Source organism: Antrostomus carolinensis, unplaced genomic scaffold (genome assembly GCF_000700745.2).
Source record: "Antrostomus carolinensis isolate BGI_N321 unplaced genomic scaffold, ASM70074v2 scaffold4247, whole genome shotgun sequence".
Lineage (NCBI taxonomy): Eukaryota > Metazoa > Chordata > Aves > Caprimulgiformes > Caprimulgidae > Antrostomus > Antrostomus carolinensis.
Window position 1 is genome coordinate 47,140 of NW_010329331.1, and position 6,362 is coordinate 53,501.

General features: G+C 39.2%; 1 protein-coding gene across 1 annotated transcript in view; it reads right to left on the minus strand.

The window, feature by feature from the left end:
- The window catches only part of OSBPL8 (oxysterol binding protein like 8), a gene marked incomplete at its 3' end in the record, with an annotated part of 50,582 nt that extends 46,715 nt beyond the window's left edge, over window positions 1-3,867 (minus strand). Inside the window, exon 1 of the mRNA XM_010172507.1 lies at window positions 3,837-3,867. The remainder of the gene's footprint in view (window positions 1-3,836) is intronic.
- Between the last annotated feature and the right edge of the window lie 2,495 nt (window positions 3,868-6,362).

Here is a 6,362-nt window from a genome sequence, read left to right on the forward strand (position 1 = left end):
GACCTGGGCAGAAGGCTCATCTCTCAATGGACAGTGTGCAGCACTGTTAACTTGTTTTTAAGCTTCAAGCTTTGGAAACTGCAAAGGTCTTTTAAGCTGCTGAGATGTAATCATTTCTCAGGCGGCACTGGCCAGTACTCCGGAGCACAAGCAAGCTCCACACACAAGTTTTACCAAAGCATGAACTGAACTCAGTGATGTTAACTCAGTAACACCCACAGGACTACAAGCTTCAGTTCCCTATTAAATTAATGCTCCTTCATTAGTCTGTAGACTCAATTTGGGTCCTGCAAAGACTGCTAGCACTGTCAGAGGCTCCTTCCTACAAAAAATGTATCGTCTAACATGGAGTATCTAGTGGTAGGCACTTTGCATGCCCGAGGATTTAAGATTAACTTCCTAAATCAAGTGGGCTTTTGAGAAATTCAATCTATAAAGCTGGAGGACGAGTAGCAGGAGAGTTTTACAATCTCCTTTTTATACAAAGCATTATAAAAGTACTAAAAAAATGGAAATAAATCAGTTAAGAATATAAACGTCTACCACACTGTAGCAGCAACTAGGAAGAAGTTGTCCCCCTTCTTCAAAATGCCTCATCCTGATGCTCAGACATTTGCTTTGGAGTGAAGGGGAAGACAAGGCAACGCAGAACATACCTGTTGCTTTGAGCAGGGGAGAGTGAAAAGGATTACTAAGAGGCCTTCATCTTTTTTCTATAAAAGACTGACTAATGACCTGCTTTTTATAGGTGCCTGTGTAATCACAGCTGTAAAATCAGCAGGATCTTCAGGAAGTTAATGATCTCTGTAAAGAAACGCCTTGAGCATCTTAGGGCAGGAGCTCTGGAACCTTGAAAGACAGATGGAAACAAAGCAAGCTATTACAAGAAAAAGGAAAAAGTACTTTAAAAGGAGAGAGGAGGAGGGTAAGGTTATGCTAGTGACAAATCTAAGTTTTCAAGATGTCATGAAATCAAACACCTACTACTCAGAAGCAGAACTGTTTAAGTGAGTAGATTTAATTAGTACCTATTAATAGATAACTCGGCAATTTGTAGAGGCTCCTTGGTTGTGGTTTATAGCTTCTGATGGAGTGACTTTATAAACACTATAAAAATGTATGGTACATACTTAAGTTATCCATTTACCGACAATGTTTGATGGTCCTATAGCTAATTTGGAACTCATTTGAAGCATGCAATTATTTCATCCTGAAATTACATTACATTCACAGAATAAAACCCACAGTGATACTGAAAGACAGCAATGGTCATTCACTCGTGACCTTGCTCACTTGTGAAAGGACATGGACCTACTGGAGCGAGTCCAGAGGAGGGGCATGAGGATGATCAGAGGGCTGGAGCACCTCTCCTATGAGGACAGGCTGAGAGAGTTGGGGCTGTTCAGCCTGGAAAAGAGAAGGCTCCAGGGAGATCTTATAGTGGCCTTCCAGTGCCTGAAGGGGCCTACAAGAAAGCTGGGGAGGGACTTTTGACAAGGGCAGGTAGTGATAGAACAAGGGGCAATAGTTATAAACTGGAAGAGGGTAGATTTAGATTAGATCTTTACTGTGAGGGTGGTGAGACACTGGAATAGGTTGCCCAGAGAAGTTGTGGATGCCCCCTCCCTGGAAGTGTTTAAGGCCAGGCTAGATGAGACTTTGAGCAGGTGGATTGGAAACAGATGATCTTTAGGATCCCTTCCAAACCATACCATTCTATGATACGATTCTATGAAATAAAAGTTAGCATGAATGAATAAATTATGTTCCTAGTCAAACATGTTTTCTTATTTGCCCAAAATACCAAACTGAAAGTTTTGTACCCATGTGTTGCCATGTACCTGCAGTGTACCTCAAAAACCACACTCAGTTTCTAACTAATCTTCAAAGCATTCACTCTTTCTAGTGAGTTTTGGTGAGAACATTTTTTTTTTTTTTTAATGTTCTTGGGGAACACCTCACCTACAGAAATATCAGAGGGCTAGAACACCCTCCTATGAAGAAAGGTGAGGGAGTTGGGGTTGTTCAGCCTGCGGAAGGGGAAAGCTCCAGGGGCAACTTATTACAGCCTTTCAATATATAAAGGAGGCTTATAAAAAACATGGAGAAATACTTTTTACCAAGGCCTACTGTGATAGGACAAGGGGAAATGGTTTTAAACTGAAAGAGGATAGTTAGATTGGACATACAAAATTTTTTACGACGAGGGTGGTTCTTTGGGAACAGGTTGACCAAAGAAGTTATGGATGCCCCATCGCTGGAGGAGTTCAAAGTCAGGCTGGATGGGGCTTTGAGCAACCTAACCTAGTTGAAGATGTCCCTCCTCATGGCAAGGGGGTTGGACCAGATGAACTTTACAGGTCACTTCCAACCCACACCAGTCTATGATTCAAATTCATCTTAGGTTTCATGTCATCCCTGCAACTTGAAGTCATATGCTGACTGATTTGGTCAGCATATGCTCAATGTGTCCAACAAGACATACAATAGTGTCGCCAACTACTCCTTCTACTCAAAGGCCTCAAAGTGGTGATTTATTTTTAGACTTTCACTCAGGCTTCAGAGCACTCATTCAAGAGGAAGACATCCTCCGTTCATCCCTTCTACCTGACTCAGTTTAAACCCATACCATCTATCTCCTTAAAGATGAGCAGAGGGTTATTTTAGAGAAGAAACTTCAATTAGTAAATATCAAAGCCTCCTTGCGACTCTTTGGAGGACACATTTCAATATCAACAGAACTATTAGAGCTGATAATACACATTTCATTCAATTTCCTCATACTGGCCATCCAAGTGCTACTATACGCTTTGTCACTGAGATTCATGCATCAGAAGAAACACAAATTGGGGTCTTTAGAGCAAATTCATTTCATCAGATAAAGCTATGGGGGAAAAAAAAAAAGAAATCTGAAGTGGTGGATTCCCAGTTCTTCTGTTTCTATAATGAGCATGTGAAGGTGCCTGCATTCTTGGAAACAGCACAAGGACATCAGATACAGGAAAAGGCTTATCATAATTCAATTCTGCATTATTTTTTAATGTCTCTGATAAGTGATATCAGCTAAGACCATTGCTTCTGCACAGATTCCTCACCAAAAATAAATGATTTGTGCCTGCACCGTTCCCTTCCCCACATACATAAACTCTTAATCCCACACAGAATTATTCTGCCAATCACAGGACCATACTAACACCCATGAACCAATGGCACTACTAAGTCTTTGGCTGCATGCATGTACACATACATCCAAACTGAAGTTTTCCCTGTCTGCACACCAGATCCAACCCTTATTTGAGTATTACAGTGTATACACCTGATCATTTCTGAAGATGTAAATTTATTGAAATTAAGTGAACCATATAGCACTATAAACAGACGAGCTCAAAAATAAAACTGTTTCTGAACTATTATTTCTATGCCTTTATTATCTATACTAAAATAACATTTGAAGGTTTAATTTCAAACTGATAAATATATCTTTTTCTCTTCCGGATAAGTAATTGAAAAGATTTATCTTTTCTTAGCCATGACTGGGAGAGGTGAAGAATAAACTTCACCAACTAAAAAACCAAAACAAAACAAAAAAACAAACCCCACTTAATGGAGGGAAACATTTAGATGAGTAGTATGCCAAGTAAAATACTTTTTCAACAGTAAATTTTAATTGTACTTCAGCTTCTCAATTACAATACAGAAGAAAACCTAGTATTTAGTCCAGCAGCCTATATGCAAAGATTATGCTAACTATTACGAATTATGAAAAGTTAACCCTATCCTAGAAAAAACCAGGACACATATGTGCAAACATATTGTAGGAGAGAGGAGTCACTTACTTGATGGTCCATGAGAGTCTCTGTTATCACCATGATGCTGTGTACACATACAATTGAAGAACGAAGAACAGCAAACAAAAAAATCCAGGCCAGGAAGAAGCAAGGGCACAAAAGCAGCAGCAGTGGGAAAGAAGGACAATGAAAACAGTGTTAGTTCATAACTAAAATACAACATGCATCTCAATACCAAACGCAAGACCTCAAGAGACTCAACAGTTTGGAAAAGTTGAAGCAACAAAACTGACAAATATGCTTATAAAGAAGCCATGATTAGAAGCCATCATTGTATATGGTTAGTAAACAGCAACTGCTCCAACTGCTAATTCTGAGTGGAACCTGTCCATCAGCAATTTAGTGCTCATACGACTTGATACACAATATATTTTAAGAAATTTTTAGCTGGAATGTTTTCAGAAGACTAAAGCTCTGAAAAAAGCTGAAATAACACAGAGTTTCTTCCCAAAACCACTCCACTTTGACGGGTGTTTTGGAAACACAAAAACTTTTAAGTAATAATTAATGCGCAGGCACCCACTAATGCCAGATCCAAATCTAACTGGTTTTGCACACAAACACGAAATTAGAAGCCACAGACTCAGTTCATCTGCAAACACAAGTAACATTTTAAATTGCTTAGGATACAAGACAAGCAGTGCAGTTTTAAATTAAGAGGACAAATTATATCAAAGTATTTCCAAAGGACAGAGTTGTGTGAAAAAAATATCTCTGTCCCACTGAAAGCATCAAATACAGGCACTACAGGAAAGTAGTTACAAATAATAGTTTGTACTCCTTTATGACATCTGATCTCAAGTCTTTTATAAATCATTGCTACCCAAGGCCACAATCAAGGTTGATCCCACTGTGATCAGCTGTGTACAGATGGAGGATAAGTTCTGCTTATGTCTTGAAGGATTTGACTGCCTTTGAAATTCATGAATAACAGAAAAGGAGGAGAAAACAAGCATAATGATCAGCATGCACATTTCCATCTTAAAAATAAAATAAATAAAACAAATCAAAACATGCTGTATCTTCTGTACCCCAAACAAAAAACTTCTGCTCCATAAAGGAGAGAAATCCTCGCCCTGCTTTGAAGAGGCTCCAATCTTGCCTCTCTGTTATCAAGACTAAACAGCAGGAAATGTAAAAAAGAAAAATAAAAATCTTAGCAATCAGGAGTCTTGTCTTACACTCCTGACCTCAAAACATGGATTTTTATCCCTCACAGCTGCCTAGGAGTGTTAAATTGATGCTGCAACATGCAAACGTAAAGCACCGCAATGAGAATACTGCAATTGCAGTACACATCATTGGGAAGGTGAGGGAGCCTTTCATAATTTGGCACTTTCTGGAAAAGGACTTGATTAAACAAGAGAAGCTGAAATAAATTATAAGCGCACTTGATAAAAAACTTTCTATCCCTGTCAGAGACTAAATTTAGGTCAAAGAGTGAAACATTGCTAAAGGAACCCACGAACTTACCAGACAGGTTTAGGTACTAGTACAGGAAACACATTCAAGAATTCAGTGGTTTTCAAGGCAAAGTGTTTCTTTTTAATGCACAGGTAACATACTGCAGACTGAGAAACAATTTATGTTCTGACAGAAACTGTATTACCCTATGCTGGTTTTAGATTCAAGAGAACAGTGACTGACAGGAGAGCAAGATAAAGGAGTTTGCAGTAACTGTACAGAGATCCAGCAACTGACTGAAGGATTGGGAACACCATTATTCAGGACTGGTCTGCTTTATTTCACACTAAAAGTTGGAAAGCAAGAGAAGAGAACTGGAAAAATAAATTGTTAACAGACATAAAGCAGCAGAAGTTTCTGAGACTCAGCTTGTTGGCTCACAGTGCATACTTACACGTTGAAGAAATGAGTGAAAAAGCACCGCAGCAGGTCCTGTCTCACTGCCTGCCTCTCAAGCAGCCTTGACCAAGATACAACATGACACCACAGAGCAGGGCAACCTGTCACCTGAGACGATGCAGGGGCTTTTTATGTAAATATTTCAGCATTGCATGGTTAATCCTATGAACTGGTACAAACAGCTCCTACGCCAGAGGCTGAAACACAAGCCTGACTAACTCTGTCCCTGATCTTCTCCAACAGACATTCTGTTTACACACCAAACTGCCTCCGTTGCTGGTCAACCCCTTCTCTTCATTAGAACTATCTGGGCCTGTGTATTTACCTAAAACTTGCAGAACATGTATTTCTGAATATTGATGCAAGATGTTAAGATACTGAAATGAGACTATTTCAGCCAAAAAGACCTCCTCATGTTCCAATAGTCTATTGCACCTCTATCATCTGCAATTCGTATCACTGCAGATTGGGGATTCAAACCCCTAAGGGAACAAAATATGATAGTTTTGCTACTTCACTGTTTTCACTGAAAAGAATACCCCCAGGGAATTACTGTTCATCACCTCCCACAATTTTTTTTCTAAATATACAAGATTAAGAGAAACATACACTTATTTCCAGAGACACAGCCTACTTTTATTTTCACATTTA